Genomic DNA, 26,472 nt, shown 5'->3' with positions numbered 1-26,472 from the left:
CACATTGGAACAGCTCATTCACCTTCCTTGTCTTCTCTCCGCCCTCCCTTTTAGGTAAGTTAAAGAGCTGCACCTGAGCCAGCCACTGATTGATGCAGCACCACAGTCAAATAGTGGAGTGGAGTAGGGGAACAGCAAACAGCCATTAAAGCCGCCCGCCCGCCCGCCCGCCACAATGGACCTACCTGTGTACACTAGATGGATGTGATGGAATGTACTGTCGTCCCTACATTTCAAGAAGGAGTAAGAATTGCAGTTGCAACAAAGCCTTGCTTGCCTACAAAGAGAGCAGCAATTTGGATTTGTTACTATGTTACCTAGAAGAATAACAAACTGTGCAAGGATGGAGGTTGTAGGAGCAAGGAGAAGTTGTCTGTAAAGTTGGTGGATGCTTATTTTCCATTTTGCAGTCCCTTGTCTCCCTCTTGTGGCCTCCTGGAGGCAACTAGCTGTGCAAAAAAAGACAGCCTGGCGGCCGGCTGTTGCAGTGTTGCCCTCTCAGGCAACACTGAGTGACTGACTGAGCCGCACCGTCTTATATAAAGTTCAGACGGAACTTTGCACGTGTCATAGTGGAGCCCTGAGGAGCCAGAGCCAGCTTTCTGACATCATAATGGGGCCTCAGAGATAAAAGCCTGGGCCCAGGCAGTGTTGGTCAGTGCTGCTCAGCAGGCAGCACTGGACTGGACTGGATTACAGCTGATACAAGGTGTGAAGGAACAAGGGGTGGCTGTGGGCATGCACTTGCTGCCGCTGCCAGTGTTTATCTGCATGGCAGCAGGGCATTTGGGCGTTGCCAGGAAGGCGTTTTTATGTAGATTCCTCCTCTTTCAGCACTGCATTGTGGTGCAAGCAAAAGAAGCAAATCCTGTCTGGCTTCCTCTCCGGCCTTTATTCACCTCCCGTGTAGCTGTGAGTGTGTGAGCCTGCAGGGCCCCATGGAATTGCCTAGAAGTAGGCTGAATCGCTGCAAGGGCTGAACAGCAGTATCGGGCAGGCTCGGGCAACGCGCGGCCCGTTCGGGTTATCGCTTCTCGGCCTTTTGGCTAAGATCAAGTGTAGTATCTGTTCTTATCAGTTTAATATCTGATACGTCCCCTATCTGGGGACCATATATTAAATGGATTTTTAGAACAGGGAGATGGAAATAGAGCTTGCTCTGTCCACTCCACGCATTGACCTGGTATTGCAGTATTTCCAGGACCGGTGCACCCTTTCCTTATGTGTTGACTAAAATCAGATTCCAAAAGTGTTTTTTGTGTTTGCCATTGTTTCTGTCTTTCTGAAGGGATCTCCCCTTTTAATCCCATTATTTCAACACCTGTTGGACAATGCATGAGTGATAATGAGCTAATTGATTAAATGCAATTAATGAATACATTGCCACCTCTTGTTTTGTGTCGTCTGTGTGTCTGTGTTTCCGGCATTTCACATTGGAACAGCTCATTCACCTTCCTTGTCTTCTCTCCGCCCTCCCTTTTAGGTAAGTTAAAGAGCTGCACCTGAGCCAGCCACTGATTGATGCAGCACCACAGTCAAATAGTGGAGTGGAGTAGGGGAACAGCAAACAGCCATTAAAGCCGCCCGCCCGCCCGCCCGCCCGCCACAATGGACCTACCTGTGTACACTAGATGGATGTGATGGAATGTACTGTCGTCCCTACATTTCAAGAAGGAGTAAGAATTGCAGTTGCAACAAAGCCTTGCTTGCCTACAAAGAGAGCAGCAATTTGGATTTGTTACTATGTTACCTAGAAGAATAACAAACTGTGCAAGGATGGAGGTTGTAGGAGCAAGGAGAAGTTGTCTGTAAAGTTGGTGGATGCTTATTTTCCATTTTGCAGTCCCTTGTCTCCCTCTTGTGGCCTCCTGGAGGCAACTAGCTGTGCAAAAAAAGACAGCCTGGCGGCCGGCTGTTGCAGTGTTGCCCTCTCAGGCAACACTGAGTGACTGACTGAGCCGCACCGTCTTATATAAAGTTCAGACGGAACTTTGCACGTGTCATAGTGGAGCCCTGAGGAGCCAGAGCCAGCTTTCTGACATCATAATGGGGCCTCAGAGATAAAAGCCTGGGCCCAGGCAGTGTTGGTCAGTGCTGCTCAGCAGGCAGCACTGGACTGGACTGGATTACAGCTGATACAAGGTGTGAAGGAACAAGGGGTGGCTGTGGGCATGCACTTGCTGCCGCTGCCAGTGTTTATCTGCATGGCAGCAGGGCATTTGGGCGTTGCCAGGAAGGCGTTTTTATGTAGATTCCTCCTCTTTCAGCACTGCATTGTGGTGCAAGCAAAAGAAGCAAATCCTGTCTGGCTTCCTCTCCGGCCTTTATTCTCCTCCCGTGTAGCTGTGAGTGTGTGAGCCTGCAGGGCCCCATGGAATTGCCTAGAAGTAGGCTGAATCGCTGCAAGGGCTGAACAGCAGTATCGGGCAGGCTCGGGCAACGCGCGGCCCGTTCGGGTTATCGCTTCTCGGCCTTTTGGCTAAGATCAAGTGTAGTATCTGTTCTTATCAGTTTAATATCTGATACGTCCCCTATCTGGGGACCATATATTAAATGGATTTTTAGAACAGGGAGATGGAAATAGAGCTTGCTCTGTCCACTCCACGCATTGACCTGGTATTGCAGTATTTCCAGGACCGGTGCACCCTTTCCTTATGTGTTGACTAAAATCAGATTCCAAAAGTGTTTTTTGTGTTTGCCATTGTTTCTGTCTTTCTGAAGGGATCTCCCCTTTTAATCCCATTATTTCAACACCTGTTGGACAATGCATGAGTGATAATGAGCTAATTGATTAAATGCAATTAATGAATACATTGCCACCTCTTGTTTTGTGTCGTCTGTGTGTCTGTGTTTCCGGCATTTCACATTGGAACAGCTCATGACCTGCCTAGGTAGAGTCGTGTGTTAACCTTAAACCATACTATCCCCCACCCCCATTTAGTAACGACACATGACACCGAGGTTGGATGTGAAATGGCCACAGCAGCCGTTTATTAATTTCACAGTTTTATAAAACAATTTAAATCCGAAACATTCGGATAACTAGTTAGGAATCCACCAGAGAATTCCTCCTAATAATTCACATGACCCAACATGGGTCAGAATCATAAATAACAATTAAACGTTAACATTAACCCGAGCAGAGGAAGTCCTTGAAGCCCCTTCAGATGTTCCTTTCAAGAACACACCGAATTAGCCATCTGCAAACCACTAATTACCTCCAGCCGTAAACCAGCTCGGAAGCACCGTTCACCTCTGCAGATGGCTCCAACCACTAGAAGTCCACTTCAAGGGGATAACACCCGTTGAAGCCCTCAAGTGATATACCGACCACTAGAAGTCCACTTCAAAGGGATAACACCCGATGAAGCCTTCAAGTGACATACCTTCTACCAGAAGACCACTTCAAAGGGATAACACCCGATGAAGTCTTCAACCATGTACCTTTTTTGGGGGACGCATACCCCCGATGCGACCCCCCCACCATTTTGTACTGACTGGCCTCAAGGACTCCCCCCGCCAGCTGCCATGACAACAGAACCTACTCCGGAAAAAAGAAAAACATGTTAAATAAACACACAAAATAAAACACAACGCTCATATACGGACGTACAGAAGACCTAAGGAGTAACAAAACAAGGGTGGGAGGGTGGGAGCTTTGCTTCTTGTGTATTACTCCTCCCGCTGCTTCCGGCTCAATGCCGAGAAACAGCGGGAAGCGCAGTAACGGCCCCCCCGTCCCCCCTAGCTCCTCCCCGTCCCTCCTTCAGCTCCTTCACCTTTCCCTCACCTCTTAACATTAACCCTTTCCCTACCAGGACGGTCATGTCGGCTTCCCTCAAGCCTGCAGCTGCGTCCAGCCTCTTCTTGACCTGCCTAGGTAGAGTCGTGTGTTAACCTTAAACCATACTATCCCCCACCCCCATTTAGTAACGACACATGACACCGAGGTTGGATGTGAAATGGCCACAGCAGCCGTTTATTAATTTCACAGTTTTATAAAACAATTTAAATCCGAAACATTCGGATAACTAGTTAGGAATCCACCAGAGAATTCCTCCTAATAATTCACATGACCCAACATGGGTCAGAATCATAAATAACAATTAAACGTTAACATTAACCCGAGCAGAGGAAGTCCTTGAAGCCCCTTCAGATGTTCCTTTCAAGAACACACCGAATTAGCCATCTGCAAACCACTAATTACCTCCAGCCGTAAACCAGCTCGGAAGCACCGTTCACCTCTGCAGATGGCTCCAACCACTAGAAGTCCACTTCAAGGGGATAACACCCGTTGAAGCCCTCAAGTGATATACCGACCACTAGAAGTCCACTTCAAAGGGATAACACCCGATGAAGCCTTCAAGTGACATACCTTCTACCAGAAGACCACTTCAAAGGGATAACACCCGATGAAGTCTTCAACCATGTACCTTTTTTGGGGGACGCATACCCCCGATGCGACCCCCCCACCATTTTGTACTGACTGGCCTCAAGGACTCCCCCCGCCACCGCGAAACAGGCCTTGACCACCTTAAGCCTGTGAGTTCCTCCACACCACCACCGCCCTTTCTATGCCTTCTGCTATAGCCAAGCTCCAAATATCAATGCCAACCTCGGTCAGATGAACCCCGTCACTCCTCCAGAAATTCCCCAATCCTGACTCCAAATCCCTATGCCTCACGCAAATGCCCCCGTTCTTTGCCACAAAACGGGACACCGCCCGGTTAACTTTTATCCGAGCTTTATTGACTCTCTCCACCGATCTAGCTAACCGCCAATGCTTCCTTGGGACTATGTCCGACCACACTACCACCAACTTGGGATAAGATACCCACAAACACAACAAATCATGTTTGATATCCCGCACCAACTCACGAAAAGGGCGGACTCCTAAGTCATTCCCACCCACGTGCAACACTAAAACCTCCGGAACCCTATCAAGCCGCACATATGTCTGGAATTCCGCCAACACCCTGTTCCACGACATACCTCTAAACCCCAGCCAATGCACAACCGCATCCTGTCGCGGAATGCGCAACTGGCGACCATCCGGGCGGACGTCCGCCCTCAAAGCCCCCCAGTGCACGTACGAATGACCCATCAACCACACCAGACAAGGAGGCGAATCTGAAACGGAAAACACAGTTAGGCACCACCATATAACATTTGCAAGCATAAACAACAAAATTACAACATATGGGGGCGGACATAGGACTTAAACCTTTTTGACTCCCAACGACCAATACGCCTCACCCCCTCATCATCCAACCCCCAGCGCCCTGCTTCCGTTGCTGCGCCAATCCGGAAGGAATGAGATGAATATGAGCCTGCCGCAACCCCAACCGCCGTCAAACATTTTTTAAAAACAGCTCCAAACTGAAACCTGGACAAGAACGACCCGTCCACATGACGTAACAAAGGCAAATCTGGAGACCCCCTGTTTTTTGTAAAACCCCGCATGCACTCTACTGGGCACATGACCGACCCCGGGAGAGCGAACAAAACTATCAGTTTTCCCTTCCCTAATTGGTCAGTTTTTGATCTACGCAACCATACCTCCAACCGATCTGCAAAAAGGCTCACCTCCCCAGATCTCAGCCCCCCTGCCTGTTTAGTACTTGGCGACACCAACTCACCTATTCTAAATGCTCCGAAGAACGCCAACGAGAAAGCCAACCGAAACAAATCCATTTCATCTGAAGAACGACATACCGATGCCAATGAACCGCCCAACAAGCCCAGCAAAGCAAACGACACCGGCCTTCTACTATCCGCCTCCACCCTACCTCTGCGCAACCCCTTCAAAGCCTGCGATACCAGAAATTCCTTCGATACATCCCGCAAGCCCCGCAACTTAAGCCCAAACGCCACCGCGGATATAAACCGGTTCACCTTCGCTACTGAAAACCCCCCCTCCCAGGCATCCCCTAACCAATACAAAAGTGCCACCAACCTGTCTCTATCCGTATTAACATCACCCAACTCTCTTACCCACTCCTCCCACTGCCTCCAACAAGCAGCATAAGCCCTCCACGTCGTGCGCGCCAAAGACCTTTGTAACAGCTGCTCTACGGGACCGATACCAGATCCCATAGATGATCCGGACACGCCAAACCGAGACGTTCCGCTCCCGGGGCCAATTGCCGAAACCGGTCCCACTGCGAGCGAGAAAGAGCATCAGCAACACAATTCCGTACACCCGGGACATGCACCGCCACCACCCACGCGTTCAGCGACAAACACACCAACACTAAATGTCGCAACAATTGAACTACCGGAGGAGAGGACGCCGTGATGTTATTAATGGCAAGCACCACCCCCATGTTGTCGCAGTAAAAACGGACCTTCTTATCCCTGAGCCTGTCCCCCCAAATGGTAGCCGCCACCACGATGGGAAACAGCTCGAGCAGGGCCAGATTCCGCGTCAATCCACTGGACACCCAGCTAGCCGGCCATTGACCTGCGCACCACGGACCTCCCCCGTAAGCTCCAAAGCCACCCGCCCCAGCCGCATCCGTGAAAATATTCAGATCACTCGTATCCTGCGCTGGGGCCATCCATAGCGAGCGACCATTGTACTGGCCCAAGAAGTCATCCCAAACCTGAAGATCAGCTCGGTGCTCCTCCTTGAGCCTCACAAAATGATGCGGCGCCCGCACTCCCGCCGTTGCCGCCGCCAACCTTCTACCAAACACCCTCCCCATCGGCATAATCCGGCAGGCGAAATTCAACTTCCCCAGCAGCGACTGAAGCTCCCTCAGCGACATTTTCTTCCTTCTACAAGCCCGTCGCACCTCCAGCCTCAAAGCACCCAACTTATCCGCCGGGAGCCGACACTCCATTGCCACCGAGTCAATTTCGATTCCCAAGAAACAAATCGTCGCTACCGGGCCCTCCGTTTTTTCCGGCGCCAAAGGGATCCCAAAATCCCTCGCCACCTTCTGCAGGGCATGAAGCAAGTTACCGCAAACCGGCGAACCCCCCGGGCCAACGCACAAAAAATCATCTAAGTAATGGATCAACGAATCGACCCCGGATACTCCCCTCGTTACCCACTCCACGAAGCTACTAAACGCCTCGAAGTATGCACAAGAAAGAGAACACCCCATCGGAAGGCACCGATCCACGTAAAAGGCCCCATTCCAAAAACAACCCAACAGCCGTTGGCTTTCTGGATGCACCGGCAACAACCTGAACGCCGCCTCGATGTCGGTTTTTGCTAGCAGCGCCCCCGGACCCGCAGCCCGCACTAACCCCACCGCCTTATCGAACGAGGTATAAACTACGGAACACAACTCGTGATCAATCCCGTCATTTACCGACGAACCTTTGGGATACGATAAATGTTGAATCAAACGAAACTTTCCGGGCTCGCGTTTAGGGACAATACCCAAAGGGGACACAACTAAATCTTTCACCGGCGACTCCACAAATGGCCCCGACATGCGCCCCAACGAAACTTCTTTTAACAACTTTTCCGACACGACTTCCGCATGCAAGTAAGCCGATTTTAAATTTCTCCGCGTAACCGGAACCTCATAAGGAGGCGGAGGAATAACAAAACCAACACTAAACCCTTCATAAAGCAACTTAGCTGCCGCCCTATCCGGATACTCATTTAGATAAGGGGCCATCCTTTCCACCCTCACCGGCGACACCCCCTTGACCAGCCCCGTGCTGGTTCCCGGACCTCTTTTTCCGCAGACATTTTGCCGCCCCGTGTGATGCCCCATTACACTCGGAGCACACGTGCTTGAACTTGCACGTGGCCCCGAACTTGCACTGGCCTTCATTGAATTGCCAGCAAAACCCCGCCTTTCCCCCGCCGCTTGGTCCACTCTGACTAGTCTGGCCTCCCTGGCCACCGCTCCCGGGAAAGGGCTGCCTAACCGGAGCCGTAACCCGTAACCAGAGAGCAATATCCTTCTGGTCCCACCGAATCGCCGGCCGAACCGCCTTCCGCTGACGGAATTGCTCATCATATCGCAGCCACGCCTGACCCCCATACGCCCTATGAGCCTCCCCAATAGCATCAAAATAACAAAATAACGCCGAACAATTTTCCGGCGCCTTTTCCCCTATCACACTAGCCAATATGGCGAACGCCTGCGACCAATTAACGAACGTCTGCGGGATAAGCCTATACCGCCGCCGTTCCTCCTCGTCCTTTTTACTCTCATCCCGCTTGCTCTTATCCAAATTGAATTTAGCCAGCGGCAAGAGAGAAAAAATTTCAACATATTCATCTTTCCAGATCCGATCACGCACCTCCTGCTTTAAATGCGCCCCCAACGGACCCTCAAAACAAACATACACCTCCCCCCGAGCACGATCGTCCATGCGCACTCGATCGCCGTCCTTCTGTGCCTCAGTCTGCACCGACACCGCGACCGCCTCTCTAACCGCCACCACAGGACGCGCCTGCAACGATCCCACTTCCCTGGGGCCTTCCCAAACTACCGCAGGGGACACTTCCGTTACTACCGGCGCCGCGGCCCTATCCAGGCGCCCCACCAGCTCCCGTAAGCAACCCACTAAATCTGCCAAACCCGCTCCGTCGCGTCCGCCCGCGCCACTACCGGCCCCCGATGCTATGCTAGCAGCCCCCCCGCCGACACCCGACATAAAAATCGCTGGATAAGACAATAATGGAGTTATACACTCACCGGGCTGCACAGGCGCTGTGTTCCCGTCAGCCGGACCATCCTGACCTCGACGATAGACGTCCAGTTCACCTTCCTCCAGTTCTTCTCTCGCCGACGACTGTCCCTCCCAACGACCTCTTCGGAAAGGGGATGAGGACGCGCTGACCGATGGGCCGGCAACCTGCCGCCCGACCGCCGGGACCCAGACTTCCGACCGGACCTGTTGCCTCGACGTCGCTGCAGATCTAGTCGTCCGTCTAGACGATCCTGACGAAGCCTGCCCCCTGGCCGGAACATCACCATGCGGGGCGGCCGTACCTTGCTCTCGACATCTTCCATCTGATGGGGGAGGGGTGACAGGGAGCCCGGCCTGCGACTCCCTGCTTACCGCCGGACCCCGTCGCGGCCTGGGATTCCTGCCAGGACGCAGGGCCTGGGAAGGGGCGGTCCTCCCAGCTGCCTGGCCTGCAGCGTCCGGGATCGGGCTCCCTCTGCGACGCCGTGTCCGCGGGACTACCTCCGGACTCAGGCGCTCTGGAGGTCGGGACCGCCGAGAGGGACGGGTCGACACAGCCTGCATCGCCGTCACCCCTGCTACCGCTCTCTGCCTGCCCAGCGCAGGAGCGGTTGTTGCCGACTCCCCCCCCGCCGCCATAGCCATGCTCGTAGGGGGGCCGGGGGAGGGGAGCCTGTCCCTTACAACAGACCCCGAACGCCGTGCCCGACGTGGCGAAACGGCGTCCGGGATCCGCGTTAATGCAGCCACGGTCTCCTCCAGCCATCCGGGACCGTGGTGCACAGCAGCGGCACGCAGCCGCTCTAAAATCAGGGCCTCTGCCATACTAAAAAGCCGGGCAACGGGGAGCTTTGCTTCTTGTGTATTACTCCTCCCGCTGCTTCCGGCTCAATGCCGAGAAACAGCGGGAAGCGCAGTAACGGCCCCCCCGTCCCCCCTAGCTCCTCCCCGTCCCTCCTTCAGCTCCTTCACCTTTCCCTCACCTCTTAACATTAACCCTTTCCCTACCAGGACGGTCATGTCGGCTTCCCTCAAGCCTGCAGCTGCGTCCAGCCTCTTCTTTCACCTTCCTTGTCTTCTCTCCGCCCTCCCTTTTAGGTAAGTTAAAGAGCTGCACCTGAGCCAGCCACTGATTGATGCAGCACCACAGTCAAATAGTGGAGTGGAGTAGGGGAACAGCAAACAGCCATTAAAGCCGCCCGCCCGCCCGCCCGCCCGCCACAATGGACCTACCTGTGTACACTAGATGGATGTGATGGAATGTACTGTCGTCCCTACATTTCAAGAAGGAGTAAGAATTGCAGTTGCAACAAAGCCTTGCTTGCCTACAAAGAGAGCAGCAATTTGGATTTGTTACTATGTTACCTAGAAGAATAACAAACTGTGCAAGGATGGAGGTTGTAGGAGCAAGGAGAAGTTGTCTGTAAAGTTGGTGGATGCTTATTTTCCATTTTGCAGTCCCTTGTCTCCCTCTTGTGGCCTCCTGGAGGCAACTAGCTGTGCAAAAAAAGACAGCCTGGCGGCCGGCTGTTGCAGTGTTGCCCTCTCAGGCAACACTGAGTGACTGACTGAGCCGCACCGTCTTATATAAAGTTCAGACGGAACTTTGCACGTGTCATAGTGGAGCCCTGAGGAGCCAGAGCCAGCTTTCTGACATCATAATGGGGCCTCAGAGATAAAAGCCTGGGCCCAGGCAGTGTTGGTCAGTGCTGCTCAGCAGGCAGCACTGGACTGGACTGGATTACAGCTGATACAAGGTGTGAAGGAACAAGGGGTGGCTGTGGGCATGCACTTGCTGCCGCTGCCAGTGTTTATCTGCATGGCAGCAGGGCATTTGGGCGTTGCCAGGAAGGCGTTTTTATGTAGATTCCTCCTCTTTCAGCACTGCATTGTGGTGCAAGCAAAAGAAGCAAATCCTGTCTGGCTTCCTCTCCGGCCTTTATTCTCCTCCCGTGTAGCTGTGAGTGTGTGAGCCTGCAGGGCCCCATGGAATTGCCTAGAAGTAGGCTGAATCGCTGCAAGGGCTGAACAGCAGTATCGGGCAGGCTCGGGCAACGCGCGGCCCGTTCGGGTTATCGCTTCTCGGCCTTTTGGCTAAGATCAAGTGTAGTATCTGTTCTTATCAGTTTAATATCTGATACGTCCCCTATCTGGGGACCATATATTAAATGGATTTTTAGAACAGGGAGATGGAAATAGAGCTTGCTCTGTCCACTCCACGCATTGACCTGGTATTGCAGTATTTCCAGGACCGGTGCACCCTTTCCTTATGTGTTGACTAAAATCAGATTCCAAAAGTGTTTTTTGTGTTTGCCATTGTTTCTGTCTTTCTGAAGGGATCTCCCCTTTTAATCCCATTATTTCAACACCTGTTGGACAATGCATGAGTGATAATGAGCTAATTGATTAAATGCAATTAATGAATACATTGCCACCTCTTGTTTTGTGTCGTCTGTGTGTCTGTGTTTCCGGCATTTCACATTGGAACAGCTCATTCACCTTCCTTGTCTTCTCTCCGCCCTCCCTTTTAGGTAAGTTAAAGAGCTGCACCTGAGCCAGCCACTGATTGATGCAGCACCACAGTCAAATAGTGGAGTGGAGTAGGGGAACAGCAAACAGCCATTAAAGCCGCCCGCCCGCCCGCCCGCCACAATGGACCTACCTGTGTACACTAGATGGATGTGATGGAATGTACTGTCGTCCCTACATTTCAAGAAGGAGTAAGAATTGCAGTTGCAACAAAGCCTTGCTTGCCTACAAAGAGAGCAGCAATTTGGATTTGTTACTATGTTACCTAGAAGAATAACAAACTGTGCAAGGATGGAGGTTGTAGGAGCAAGGAGAAGTTGTCTGTAAAGTTGGTGGATGCTTATTTTCCATTTTGCAGTCCCTTGTCTCCCTCTTGTGGCCTCCTGGAGGCAACTAGCTGTGCAAAAAAAGACAGCCTGGCGGCCGGCTGTTGCAGTGTTGCCCTCTCAGGCAACACTGAGTGACTGACTGAGCCGCACCGTCTTATATAAAGTTCAGACGGAACTTTGCACGTGTCATAGTGGAGCCCTGAGGAGCCAGAGCCAGCTTTCTGACATCATAATGGGGCCTCAGAGATAAAAGCCTGGGCCCAGGCAGTGTTGGTCAGTGCTTCTCAGCAGGCAGCACTGGACTGGACTGGATTACAGCTGATACAAGGTGTGAAGGAACAAGGGGTGGCTGTGGGCATGCACTTGCTGCCGCTGCCAGTGTTTATCTGCATGGCAGCAGGGCATTTGGGCGTTGCCAGGAAGGCGTTTTTATGTAGATTCCTCCTCTTTCAGCACTGCATTGTGGTGCAAGCAAAAGAAGCAAATCCTGTCTGGCTTCCTCTCCGGCCTTTATTCACCTCCCGTGTAGCTGTGAGTGTGTGAGCCTGCAGGGCCCCATGGAATTGCCTAGAAGTAGGCTGAATCGCTGCAAGGGCTGAACAGCAGTATCGGGCAGGCTCGGGCAACGCGCGGCCCGTTCGGGTTATCGCTTCTCGGCCTTTTGGCTAAGCTCAAGTGGCTAACCAGAGGCGTCCAGTGCTGAACTCTCGGCCCTGCAGCATCGCCCTTTGGGGCTTAAGCTGCTTGTTGCTATAGGGAGACAGCCAGTGGCAGGAAGGCGATCGACAATGGGCGTAATTGTGCGCCATGCTAAGGCCGGGGAAACCCGGGTCAAATATGGAGTTTGTATTGAAGTGGATGCTGGATTGGAGAAAACCCTGGATATGCGATATTTGGTACGCAATGTCATTTTCGGAATTTTGAAGGTGGAACGGACGAAGATTCTCTGTCTGCAGGAGCACAAGGTTGGTCATTATACTTTGATCTTGACGGATTTACCTGCTTGCCATAATCTGCATTTCAACTTGATGGAAAATGTTAATAACCCTGAGCTTGCTGGACTCTCTTTTATCTTACTCTATGATGAAGGAGAAGTCTTCTTGGTGGTTTTTTTTGTATAATGCACATGTACCACTGCAGGATATTGTGGCCTTTTTGTCCAGGCATTGTGCATATGTCAAGTATGAAAACAAAATCTTGAATTCTGAACTGCTATGGACCGGGAAATACAAATTTCGTGTCCGTTTTCGCCAAAGCATTGAGGAACCAGGAGGTTTTCATTTCCCTCCTTCAAATTTCTCCATTGGAAGAGATAGGGGATATTTGTTCTTTCCCAGGTGTCCACCATTTTGTAGAAACTGCAAGGTTTTTGGCCATACAAAAGAAGGGTGTCAGAAAACGGGCAGGTGCTCCAAGTGCAATCAGGAGGGGCATGCAGCAAAGGAATGTGTTAATCGCATTGTCTGTAACCTGTGTGAGGTGGAAGGTCACGCCTTCAAAGACTGCCCTCTGCGGAAAAAATCATATGCAGATGCAGCCAGAATCAGAGTGTCTGAGATGCCTGGGATGGCGGGGCTGATGGGATATGCAAATGAGGCAACTATTGTCCATCATGCCTCTGGAGTTGCAACTTTAGCAGAAGTACAAGTGGAGGAAGGGGCAGGTATGGAGGCAGCCCCTGTCGAGGAAGATCTCCCTCACCCAACGGATGTCCAGACTGGGCTGCAGGGTGAGGGTGAAATTGAGGATGATGTGCCTGTGAATCCCGATGTCTCTTGGTGTCTGGATGAGGTGTTCCCAGAGGAATTTGGAGAGCAAGGGGACTTCACTACAGTTACCAGACCTGCTGATGAGATTCTGGACATGGGAGCCAAGAGGGCCAGGTTGACTGCGTCACCTCCGGTTACCCCTGGAAGAGATGCTGAATATCCTTCATCCATGATATCTTTGGATCAGCCTTTTCTGGAAGAAGGTCAAGGGACTCATCTCTTCACCTTAAATTGCCCGCCTCCAGAAGGCAAAGGCTGAGAAATAAATGGACAGTTTGTGGATATTTGGTTGCTAAAATCAAAGTATGGCCACCAAAACTCTATGTAATGTCGTATCCTTAAATGTGCGACAAATTAAATCTAAGCCCAGGAGGGCTGCAGTCCTTGATTTTTTAAAAAATATAGGAGCTGATATTTATGCTTTGCAGGAATGTGGAATAGCAGAACCTGTGCCTGAGCAGGAGTGGCCACATGGCCAATGTATATGGTCTGGTTCCTCTATGAATAAAAATGACGGTGTAGGAATTTTGCTAGGGAATAGGAATTTAAAGTTAGAGAGCTATACTGTGGTGGAGGTGGGGAGGTGTATTTTGGCAGAGATTAATGTCAGAGGATGGAGGGTAAGGGTAATTAATATATATGGAGCAACAAAAAAAGAAGAAAGGTTAGAGCTCCTAGAGAAATTGTCTTTTTTTTTGCCAGGGAGAATTCCCACGATTTGGGTTGGGGACTTTAACTGTGTGACGGAGGGGGGAAAAATGGATGTATCTGGTAAAAAGTTGTACCAAATAATCAAAGATTTTTCTTTTATAGATGCTGCTGAGGTTCATTTGGGAAAGCCACCACCCGACACTTATAGATCTGATAGAGGAGGGGTAACATCAAGGATAGATCGGGTGCTCTTCTCAAAAAATGTGGGGTGTATAAGTTTGCAGCAGCGTGATGTGACCTTTTCTGACCATGTGTGTATGTGTGCAACCTTTGAAGGGGATGCTCGTTTAGTGCGCGGTGCAGGCGTATGGAAGCTAAATGTAAGTTTGTTAGAGGATGAAAGAATTGTGAAGGCTTTTATATATGCTTATAAAGGATGGAAATTGCGGCAGGAATTTTTTGGGAATGTGTTGGAGTGGTGGGACTGGATGAAGAATGAATGTAAAAAATTTTTAAAAAAATGGGGCTATAAAAAAGCAGCTATGCTAAGAAACCAATATAATGAGTTGAATGTTAGAATAGAATGGTTAAGAAAACTTAGCGAGCTAGGGGTGGATGTGAGTGATTTGATGAGGGACGCAAGGAGTGAAAGTAGACGTTTATTAGAGGAAAAAGGGAAAAAAATTATATATACATCAAAAGTGGAAAACTTAGACAAAGACGAAAAATGCACACGATTCTTTTTCAAAAAAATATGTGGTAAAAAGGATGATATGGATGAATTATTGAATGATAGGGGTGAGTGTGTTTCTGGAAAGGATGTGATGAGTGAAGTTGAAGGTTTTTATACCCAGTTGTATGGAGAGAAGTGGTATGATAAGGATTTGATGAATGAGGTTTTGAATGGGTTGGAAAATAAACTTGGAGAGGAAGATCGTGAGTCTCTGTGTGGTGATATTACCATGGATGAAGTGAGAAATGTGGTGATGAGTGCAAATAAAAATAAAACACCTGGGAAGGATGGGATCCCAATTGAATTATATGTGAGGATGTGGGATATAATGGGTGGGGATTTGCTTGAGGTATGTCAGTATATGTGGAAGCATGGTGTGTTGAGCAAATCTATGAAAGAAGGTGTGGTTGTGCTGATATATAAAAAAGGTGAGAAGAAAAATTTGGCAAACTGGAGGCCAATTACTTTGTTGGCTTCTGATTATAAGTGTTTTAGTAAAGTATTGGCCAATAGGATGCGTGAGGTTGTTGGTGAAGTGGTGAATGAAGATCAAGTGTGTGCAGTGCCTGGTAGAAGTATGACTGATAATTTGTTGTTACTAAGGGATATGATTGGGGACTGTATGGATAGAAAGCAGAAATGTATGGTCCTATCTGTGGATTTTGAAAAGGCATTTGATAGGGTGTCGCATGAGTTTATGTTTAGTGTGCTGTGTAAAATGGGTTTTCCAAGAAAGTTTGTGTATGCAGTGAAAGGTTTGTATAGGAACGTAACAAGTGAGTTTCTCGTAAATGGGTTCCTGAGTGGAAAAGTGGGGATAAGGTCAGGTGTCAGGCAGGGTTGCCCTATGTCCCCTATCCTGTTCATTAGCGCGATTGAAGTATTGTTGTGTATGGTTAGAAGGGAAAAATTTATGAGGGGGTTATTAATTCCTGGGAGTAATGGGAAATTCGTGAAAGTGTTGGGTTATATGGACGATGTGGTGATTGTTAGTGAAAGAGAGGCGGAGATAAATAGAGCGAGATTGTTGTTGAGTTTGTTTTGTAGTGCGTCTGCGTTTAAAGTGAATTGGGGTAAATGTAGCTTTAAGTGTTTTGGTGACAGGTGTGTGAGAATGGATGGGGTTAATTGTGAGATGGGTGCTATTAAAATATTGGGTGTGCAATTTAATGAGGATCTGAGAGGGACTGAAAGTTGGGATGAATGTGGTATGAGAATAGAACGAAAGCTGAACTTTTGGAGCCTGAGAAGTTTGACACTGACGGGAAAAATTCTGATAGTTAAAGCTGTTATATTACCAATTTTACTTTTTTGTGCAGTTGTTTTCCCTTTTGCTACCCATAAAATTAAGAAGACGGAAAAGATGATTTTTACCTTTTTTTGGGGGAGTAGAATGGAAAAATTGAAGAGAGAGTATGTGTATAAGATGTGTGTGAATGGTGGTTTAGATTTCCCAAATGTTGAGCTATTTTTGGGTTTAAATTATATCAAAGTGGTGTCTGTGTTAGTGCAGAGGAATAATAAGACTGGTTTCATGATTAGATACTTGGCTGGTTGGATGTTGTATGGTCTGAATTGGGTACAGAGAGATGCAAGTGTGCCTGTGGCTTTCAAGTGTCCAGTGTGGTATATGAGGATTGAGGTTTTTGTGAGGAAAAATGACTTGCTTGCTGTGCCAATGAGTGAGTTTAAAAATAAGAATGCGGTGATGAAGAGAATACGTGCGAAGGAAATTCCATGTGAAATTGCAGGTTTGATGTCTAATGAAGTGCAGAGTGTATGGAGTAAATTGAAGGTGAGTGGTATGTCAAACAGACAGCGTGATATTGTATGGATGTCGCTGCATAATATCCTACCTGTTAGGCAAGTGCAGAAAAGAAGAGATCTTATTAGGTCTGAGGTTTGTCCGAGGGATGGATGTGGAGCAAGTGAGAGTGTGAGACATATGTTGTGGGATTGTGACTATTCGTATGAAGTATGGAAAGGGGTGGGTGGTTTGTGTAAAGAACTGGCGGGGGTAAAATTCGTTAATTGGAAAGTAGCGATGTTTGGAATGGGTGCAAGTAGTCGTATGAAAGATAGAATTATGTGGTTAATTATGGCATGTGTGATGGAAAGTTTGTGGGATGTGAGAAACTTGTTAGTGTTTAAAAGGAAATTAGTGCCTGAAAATGAGTGTATTAGGATGATTTTGTCTAGACTTTACGTCATGTATTTGTGGGATAGACAGCATGGTGGTGGCTTAGATTCAGAGGGGATATGGAAGTTCAAAAAATGGAAATTCCTGATACGACGTAGGTAATATTGTTCTGTTTTTTTTGTGATTGTTTATGTGAATTGATTATGAATAAAGAACAAACCAGAATGATGCTAAGTTTGAAGCAACGTGGTTTTGATTTTCAAGTTTTGAGAAACATTATAAGTTGCTTATAACTAACTGAAATGGTTTTAAAAAAAAAAAAAAAAAAAAATCTGTTCTTATCAGTTTAATATCTGATACATCCCCTATCTGGGGACCATATATTAAATGGATTTTTAGAACAGGGAGATGGAAATAGAGCTTGCTCTGTCCACTCCACGCATTGACCTGGTATTGCAGTATTTCCAGGACCGGTGCACCCTTTCCTTATGTGTTGACTAAAATCAGATTCCAAAAGTGTTTTTTGTGTTTGCCATTGTTTCTGTCTTTCTGAAGGGATCTCCCCTTTTAATCCCATTATTTCAACACCTGTTGGACAATGCATGAGTGATAATGAGCTAATTGATTAAATGCAATTAATGAATACATTGCCACCTCTTGTTTTGTGTCGTCTGTGTGTCTGTGTTTCCGGCATTTCACATTGGAACAGCTCATTCACCTTCCTTGTCTTCTCTCCGCCCTCCCTTTTAGGTAAGTTAAAGAGCTGCATCTGAGCCAGCCACTGATTGATGCAGCACCACAGTCAAATAGTGGAGTGGAGTAGGGGAACAGCAAACAGCCATTAAAGCCGCCCGCCCGCCCGCCCGCCCGCCCGCCACAATGGACCTACCTGTGTACACTAGATGGATGTGATGGAATGTACTGTCGTCCCTACATTTCAAGAAGGAGTAAGAATTGCAGTTGCAACAAAGCCTTGCTTGCCTACAAAGAGAGCAGCAATTTGGATTTGTTACTATGTTACCTAGAAGAATAACAAACTGTGCAAGGATGGAGGTTGTAGGAGCAAGGAGAAGTTGTCTGTAAAGTTGGTGGATGCTTATTTTCCATTTTGCAGTCCCTTGTCTCCCTCTTGTGGCCTCCTGGAGGCAACTAGCTGTGCAAAAAAAGACAGCCTGGCGGCCGGCTGTTGCAGTGTTGCCCTCTCAGGCAACACTGAGTGACTGACTGAGCCGCACCGTCTTATATAAAGTTCAGACGGAACTTTGCACGTGTCATAGTGGAGCGCTGAGGAGCCAGAGCCAGCTTTCTGACATCATAATGGGGCCTCAGAGATAAAAGCCTGGGCCCAGGCAGTGTTGGTCAGTGCTTCTCAGCAGGCAGCACTGGACTGGACTGGATTACAGCTGATACAAGGTGTGAAGGAACAAGGGGTGGCTGTGGGCATGCACTTGCTGCCGCTGCCAGTGTTTATCTGCATGGCAGCAGGGCATTTGGGCGTTGCCAGGAAGGCGTTTTTATGTAGATTCCTCCTCTTTCAGCACTGCATTGTGGTGCAAGCAAAAGAAGCAAATCCTGTCTGGCTTCCTCTCCGGCCTTTATTCCCCTCCCGTGTAGCTGTGAGTGTGTGAGCCTGCAGGGCCCCATGGAATTGCCTAGAAGTAGGCTGAATCGCTGCAAGGGCTGAACAGCAGTATCGGGCAGGCTCGGGCAACGCGCGGCCCGTTCGGGTTATCGCTTCTCGGCCTTCTGGCTGAGATCAAGTGTAGTTCTGATTACTTGTAGTCAGTGCTGCCTGGTCTTGGTTAGGAGGTGCTCAGGTACCCTCTCTCTCGGCCTCGGGGGATCGTCCAGGTTCGCCTGGACTTCACCCCCGTGCTGCTATTTGGGAGAGAGGCTTAGTCCTGAGCAACGAGTTGCGATCCACATATCCCCCGTGTAGGCTTCGGCCGAAAAGGGGAAAAGCTGCGTAGACGTTACGTCACCAACGGGTGGCGTAACTTTCCTTGAAAACCCCTCACCATGGACGAAAGTCCTGGTGAGATACCGGCGTATGCCCGGATAAAGAATACAATCCGTGTAATTGTATCAGAAGAGAAGGCGACGACCTGCGGCCTGAAGTTCTTGGTGGAGACCGTGCTTGTTGGCATTTTCAACATTCAGAAGCGGGAGATATTGGCGGTACAAGACTATCCTAGGAGAAGAACATACGACATAACTTTTGTACAGAATGGAGTGTTCCAAGATCTGCTGGCGGCATACATGGTAAAAAACGATCCGAGACTGGACGGTATTGAATTTTACGAACATGTGTTGGACATCACTAAGATGATTGTGATAAAAATGTACTGCCCGTTTGCTGATTTAAAAGATGTGATGTCCTTTTTATCCCCCTATTTCAAAAGTGTAAAATGTATTGGCAAAATAATGAACGAAGTTGGAGTTTGGACGTCAAAGTGGAGATTTTTAGTAACTTGTTATAGAGATGCCAATACAGCAGGGGGGATAATGTTGCCGCCAGCACGCTTTAAATTAGGTGATATGGCAGGAGATCTTTTTTATACAGGAATGCCTCCATTCTGTAGAAAATGTCAAAAGTACGGTCACACCAAAGAGTTCTGCGAAAGCACCTGTAGGAACTGTGGCAGCTCTGAGCACGAGGCCAAAACTTGCCCTCTGGGGAAAAGGTGTCGTTTTTGCAGCCGAGTTGGTCATCTATATGCTACTTGTCCCCACAGATCGGAACAACCCGAGGTCCGGCCGAGGCGTCCAGAGCAGCCAGCAGGCCAGATCGCCCCCGCACAAGGAGAGGAACCAAGAGGTGAAGAGGCAGATGACATGGACACCTCCAGCAGACCCCCCCAAACAGGTGACCCAAAGGAGCAAAGGCGGTTTAAGAGAAGAGCCAGTGATCAGCGGACGAAAAAGCCCCCTCAGGAAACGGAGGAGATGGGTAGTTCGGATGAAGCTGATCCGCCTGGGCCGCAGGAGGTGCTGGGTCAGCCTGTACCTGAGGCAGAGGACCCGGGCGGAGCGGCAGCAAGGACTAAAAGGCGTAGGGCGTACTCAGAGGTGGCAGCGGGGGTGCCGATGGGAGTACCTGCTAGAGCGAAAGCAGGGAAACCAGTTGACGCGCCCCCGGAAGCACCAGCTGAAGGTCTCCCCCCTTCTCGCCAGTTGGGGGAGACAAGCATAGCTACCTCTGAGGTGACAGAAGTCCCGGAAACGGCCGCGAGTGCGTTTCCTGCCCCTATCGTAGGGGAGGAGGCTGCCATACAATATGCTCCAGAAACCTTGCCCGTGGAGTCCATCTGGGACCCATTTGCGATAAGTGCCTCAGGTATGGCGGGGGGTCAGCTGTCTGACATGAGTTCCTCTCCAATCTCCTCAAGTTATACAGTCGGTTTGAAGTCGGAGGGCGATGAGAGTTCGAGTGAGGTCTCTGGTAACGCCGAGGACTGCTGAGGCCACCTCGGGTAAGATTACATAAGACTGTCTCTTTTCCCTTTTCCTCATGGCAGAGTTAGGTGGCATTTCCTTAAATGTTAGGAGCGTGCATTCTAAGACGAGAAGAGCTGCCCTGTTTGACTATCTTTCTATTTTTTCCGCCACCGTTTTTTTCCTACAGGAATGCTGTATCCCACATCGCACGAACTACAACAAATATAAGGAAGACTGGAGACTCGGACCTTCAGTGTGGTCCGGGTCTAACGATTCCAGAGCCGCAGGTGTCGCCATTTTATTTAAAGGGAACGTTTTAATTGACAGTTTTAATGAAATTTTACCAGGTAGAATTTTATTGGTCAAAGCTTTTATAGACGGTATTAGATGGCAGTTTTTAAATTTTTATGGGTCCTCGGACAAGAATGAAAGAGCTAGAATGCTAGAGATTTTACCCCTTTTTTTAAACGATTCAGAGCCACTTGTTTTAGCGGGTGATTTTAATTGTATTTTAAAGGGGGAACGCCGGTTCTCTAACTCAGTAAGCAGGAATTATGACAAAACCTCCTCATTATTAAAAGATATAGTTACTGATTTTAAACTTACTGATGTTTTTAAGAAATGTAACAGCAATTTATCTGCAGAGGCCGGCGTCACCTGGAGCAATGTGAACTGTAGCTCCAGGATCGATTTTATATTCTGCTCTTATCAAGTACTGCCTTTTAAATGTGATCTTAATCCCAATGTTTTATCTGATCATAAATTATTGTATTTTAAAGTTAAAAATGATATTGGGAAAAATACTGTCAAAAAAGCCTGGAAAATGAACGTTTCCCTTTTAGATGATCCGCAAATTTTATCTGATTTTATTACCTTTTATAAGGGCTGCAGACGGGTAAGACATCCAAATATGTCCATAGTCTCATGGTGGGAGAAAATAAAAATAAAAATAAGAGACTTTTTCATAAAAATCGGAAGGAGAAAAGCAAAAGAAAAACAGGATTTTTTTGCTAATTTGAATACCCGTCTGCAGACCCAATACAAGTTCAGAGAACAGGGTATGCAGGTGGAGGAGGAGATTATGGAGATTAGGAAGGAGATCTCCCAGTGCCTGGAGCAGAGAGGTAAGGAAATTGTCTTTCGTTCAAAAATGAAACACCTCGAGGAAAATGAGACCTGCTCCAGGTACTTTTTTAAGAAAATTAACGATAAGCATACCCTGTTAGACAATGTTGATGGAGATACAAACACTGACAATATTTTAAAAAAGGTACACAGATTTTATGCGGATCTTTTTAATATAAAGCTTGTTAATGTTGATTTGATGAACGACTCATTGAAGGAGGTTGACGCTGTTTTAAATCCTGTCTCCAAAGATTTTTTATTACAGGATATTACGGAACAGGAGATTTTAGATACCATCAAGAGTTTTAAAACAGGTAAAGTCCCTGGCCCTGATGGTATACCCATAGAGTTTTATGTCACATTTTATGGAGTTTTAAAAGAGGATCTCTATTCCCTTTTTACTCAAGTTTTTAGAACAAAAGCCCTCCCGGGGTCCTGGAAGAAAGGTGAGGTGTCCCTGCTTTATAAAAAGGGGGACAAAACAGATATTAAAAACTGGAGGCCTATCACCTTACTAAACGCAGACTACAAAATAATGGCCAAGATTTGCGCGAATAGGCTAAAGGCTGTTATAGAGAAAATCGTCCACTCCAACCAAGTCTGTGGGATACCTGGGAGGAGCATATGGGACAATTTAAACCTTTTAAAAGATGCTATTGGTGATACGAAGGAGAGAAAAGGCAGATTGGCGGTTTTATCCATAGATTTCGAGAAAGCCTTTGATAGAGTATCACATTTTTATCTTTTTAAGGTTTTAGAAAAGATGGGTATACCAGAAGGCTTTTTACAGTCTCTGAAGGCCTTTTATGAAAATTGTACGAGCAAGATTTTAGTAAAGGGTTTTAAGACACAGGATGTCCTTTTAAACTCCGGAGTGAAGCAGGGGTGTCCCTTGTCCCCACTACTTTTTATATGTGCGATCGAGCCTCTACTCTGCAGATTGAGGAATGACAAGCAGATATGTGGAGTCCCCCTGCCGGGCGGGGGGGGACTAGAGGCAAAAGTAGTGGGGTACATGGATGATGTCGCGGTCCTGTGCAGGGACGCCCCGTCACTGCAAAAAGCATTACAACAGATATACCAATTTTGCTGCTCCTCCGGTTTTAAAGTCAATTTTAATAAAAGTAATATTTTAAATATTGGCAATATGATTTTACAGGACATTCCAGTCCCTGTGTCGGAGTCTGTACAGATTTTAGGGGTCTCCTTCAATGAGTCAAACAATGGTTTTATCAGTTGGGACTTGGTGGCACAAAAAGTTAATAAGAAAATTTGTTTATGGAATCTTAGAAAACTGACAATGGAGGGAAAAATTTTAATCACAAAAATGGTGATTTTACCAATTTTATTATATCTAAGTATGGTTTTCCCTCCCCCTGATATTTTATTAAAAAAGATTACCAAGGCATGTTTTACATTTTTATGGAATTCTAGGATGGAGAAGCTCAGGAGAGAAAAAGTGATGTTACCAAAGCTAATGGGTGGTAAAGATTTTCCAAATATAAAAGCATTTCTTTTAATCCATTTTTTTACACTGTGTCTTAATACTGTTTTTAAGGAACACTACTGGTCTTATTTTATCCGTTTTAACACTGGCTATTTTATGAGGAGGTACGGATGGTTCTCTACGGTTTTAAGCTCGCCATATGCTTTTAACCTGCCAGACCAGTATAAGATTTTAGAAAAAATAGTGAACCTTTTTAACCTAAAAGACAAAAGAATAGAAGATGTAAAAAATAGTAAATATGTTTTAAAGGAAATAAAAGAAAATGTTTTAATAGCCCCCATTAGCAATTTTAATGAAAACAAATGCAAAATTATCTGGAGCATGGTTAATGCTAAATTCATTTTTAATTCACAGAAGGATCTGGCCTGGAGCTGCGCCCACGAGTGTCTTCCATGCCGGGCATTCCAGCATCGAAGGGGACTGACCAACTCGGCTGCGTGTCCAAGGGGAGGATGCCGCGATGACGAGACAGTCTTACATCTCTTTTGGCAATGTTATTTTTCACAACTTATATGGACAAAAATCCTCCCCTTGATGAAGAAGATAACCGGAATAAAGAGAATTACAAGTGAAGGCGTTTTTTACGGATGTCTGGAGTGCCCAACAAGGACTCAGAAAATTATGGCATGGAAGATTACTAACTGCGTTAAAGCAGCTCTGTGGGCGGCCAGGAATATTCTTTTATTCAAACATGAAATTTTATCTGTGAATGATATTTTAGGAATTTGTTTTTATGAAATGCACAAGTATTATCTTTTAGACAAAAAATTCTCTCCTGTTTTAAGTAGAAAATGGTTTTTTAGCGAATGGAATTCTATAATATGATGCCACCAAGTGCCCTTTTATAAATTGTATGATTTTAATCTGACAATTTGTATTTATTTTTTTAACCATTGTTGTAAAATTTGAATCCCTGTAAAAATGTTGAAAAATGTTAATTTATTGTAAAACCTGAAAAATTTTAAATAAACGGTTACCCCCAAAGTTGGGGTAGTCAACTTAAAAAAAAATCTGTTCTTATCAGTTTAATATCTGATACGTCCCCTATCTGGGGACCATATATTAAATGGATTTTTAGAACAGGGAGATGGAAATAGAGCTTGCTCTGTCCACTCCACGCATTGACCTGGTATTGCAGTATTTCCAGGACCGGTGCACCCTTTCCTTATGTGTTGACTAAAATCAGATTCCAAAAGTGTTTTTTGTGTTTGCCATTGTTTCTGTCTTTCTGAAGGGATCTCCCCTTTTAATCCCATTATTTCAACACCTGTTGGACAATGCATGAGTGATAATGAGCTAATTGATTAAATGCAATTAATGAATACATTGCCACCTCTTGTTTTGTGTCGTCTGTGTGTCTGTGTTTCCGGCATTTCACATTGGAACAGCTCATTCACCTTCCTTGTCTTCTCTCCGCCCTCCCTTTTAGGTAAGTTAAAGAGCTGCACCTGAGCCAGCCACTGATTGATGCAGCACCACAGTCAAATAGTGGAGTGGAGTAGGGGAACAGCAAACAGCCATTAAAGCCGCCCGCCCGCCACAATGGACCTACCTGTGTACACTAGATGGATGTGATGGAATGTACTGTCGTCCCTACATTTCAAGAAGGAGTAAGAATTGCAGTTGCAACAAAGCCTTGCTTGCCTACAAAGAGAGCAGCAATTTGGATTTGTTACTATGTTACCTAGAAGAATAACAAACTGTGCAAGGATGGAGGTTGTAGGAGCAAGGAGAAGTTGTCTGTAAAGTTGGTGGATGCTTATTTTCCATTTTGCAGTCCCTTGTCTCCCTCTTGTGGCCTCCTGAAGGCAACTAGCTGTGCAAAAAAAGACAGCCTGGCGGCCGGCTGTTGCAGTGTTGCCCTCTCAGGCAACACTGAGTGACTGACTGAGCCGCACCGTCTTATATAAAGTTCAGACGGAACTTTGCACGTGTCATAGTGGAGCCCTGAGGAGCCAGAGCCAGCTTTCTGACATCATAATGGGGCCTCAGAGATAAAAGCCGGGGCCCAGGCAGTGTTGGTCAGTGCTGCTCAGCAGGCAGCACTGGACTGGACTGGATTACAGCTGAAACAAGGTGTGAAGGAACAAGGGGTGGCTGTGGGCATGCACTTGCTGCCGCTGCCAGTGTTTATCTGCATGGCAGCAGGGCATTTGGGCGTTGCCAGGAAGGCGTTTTTATGTAGATTCCTCCTCTTTCAGCACTGCATTGTGGTGCAAGCAAAAGAAGCAAATCCTGTCTGGCTTCCTCTCCGGCCTTTATTCACCTCCCGTGTAGCTGTGAGTGTGTGAGCCTGCAGGGCCCCATGGAATTGCCTAGAAGTAGGCTGAATCGCTGCAAGGGCTGAACAGCAGTATCGGGCAGGCTCGGGCAACGCGCGGCCCGTTCGGGTTATCGCTTCTCGGCCTTTTGGCTAAGACCAAGTGTATTTATACAGGAGGTTTTTGGTCAGAAGGTGCTCAGGTACCCTCTCTCTCGGCCTCGGGGGATCGTCCAGGTTCGCCTGGACTTCACCCCCGTGCTGCTATTTGGGAGAGAGGCTTAGTCCTGAGCAACGAGTTGCGATCCCCCCCAGCCCCTTGGTCTCCGTAAGACAAGGGGCGCAGCGAAAGCTGTGCGGTTCGACCTGGCCACGCTAATGGCAGGCGAACCCGATGCGGTGCCGGTGTACGCCCGGCTTAAGAATTCTGCACGATTTATCGTGGCAGAGGGTGGAGGCGGTCCCCGTGGTATTAAATTTTTAGTCCACGCCATTTTGGAAGATCTGCTGGCGGTCCACAAGAACGAGCTCTTGGCTATCCAGGACTACCCGAAGCGAGGGATCTACGATGTCACCTTCATGGGAGAAGGAATACTCCGTGATGCTATGGACCGAGCTGAGAGGAAACAAGGTGAACTCGTAGCAGCGGGAGTCAAGGTAGTAGAGCATGAATTTGAAATAACCAAACTCGTGGTGATTAAAATGTATTCCCCATATGTGAGAGATATGGAAGTGGCAGCATTTCTAGCTGCCTACTTCAAAAATGTCAAACTCCTGGGGAAAGTGATGAACGAGTGTGGAGTGTGGACCGCCAAATGGAAGTTTTTAGTTACGCTGATTAAGGACCCCTCCACCCAAGAAACGAGATTACCACCGGCTCGTTTTAAAATTGGAAATGTGAATGGCGACCTCTACTTCTCAGGGATGCCAAACTTCTGCAGGGCTTGTGGTACCTATGGACATACCAGTTTTAACTGCGATGTCACCTGCAGAAACTGTGGAAGCAAAGAGCACAATATAAGGGAGTGCACAGAAGAAAAAAAATGCAACTTTTGTCAAAAAACTGGTCACTTGTATTTTTCTTGTCCTCATAGGTACCGAAGCGGAGAAGAAGAGCAACCCGGGGCGCCCCCACGTGCTCCACCAGCGGACCAGCCCCGCCCTCAGGGAGAGGAACAAGCCAGTGCTGCAAAGGAGCAGCGGGGTACCTGGGCTTCAAGGGTACGGTCTGTTGGAGCCAAAGCAGGTACCTCACAGCCAACAGCCTCAGAGGAGAGAAGGGAGTCCAGTGCGAAGGAAAAACGCCAAGCCAAACGTAAGGCTGAGA

The 26,472-nt window shown here is 47.8% G+C and overlaps 4 non-coding genes and 1 pseudogene across 4 annotated transcripts; all 5 read left to right on the top strand.

The window, feature by feature from the left end:
- The first annotated feature begins 1,026 nt into the window (after positions 1–1,026).
- Positions 1,027–1,217, top strand: LOC142680497 (U2 spliceosomal RNA). Its single transcript, XR_012852975.1, has one exon. It is a non-coding gene; the product is annotated as a U2 spliceosomal RNA (small nuclear RNA).
- A 1,242-nt stretch (positions 1,218–2,459) lies between these two features.
- LOC142680495 (U2 spliceosomal RNA) lies at positions 2,460–2,650 on the top strand. Its single transcript, XR_012852974.1, has one exon. It is a non-coding gene; the product is annotated as a U2 spliceosomal RNA (small nuclear RNA).
- Positions 2,651–10,738: 8,088 nt separating this feature from the next.
- Positions 10,739–10,929, top strand: LOC142680494 (U2 spliceosomal RNA). Its single transcript, XR_012852973.1, has one exon. It is a non-coding gene; the product is annotated as a U2 spliceosomal RNA (small nuclear RNA).
- A 6,187-nt stretch (positions 10,930–17,116) lies between these two features.
- On the top strand, positions 17,117–17,299 carry LOC142681003 (U2 spliceosomal RNA). The gene has a single exon (XR_012853367.1). It is a non-coding gene; the product is annotated as a U2 spliceosomal RNA (small nuclear RNA).
- Positions 17,300–23,879: 6,580 nt separating this feature from the next.
- On the top strand, positions 23,880–24,048 carry LOC142680992 (U2 spliceosomal RNA; annotated as a pseudogene).
- Positions 24,049–26,472: the final 2,424 nt, after the last annotated feature.

The sequence above is a fragment of the Rhinoderma darwinii genome (assembly GCF_050947455.1).
Source record: "Rhinoderma darwinii isolate aRhiDar2 chromosome 2 unlocalized genomic scaffold, aRhiDar2.hap1 SUPER_2_unloc_56, whole genome shotgun sequence".
NCBI classification, from domain to species: Eukaryota; Metazoa; Chordata; class Amphibia; order Anura; family Rhinodermatidae; genus Rhinoderma; species Rhinoderma darwinii.
The sequence above is the reverse complement of the archived record's forward strand: the minus strand, read 5'-3'. Positions and strand labels throughout refer to the sequence as shown.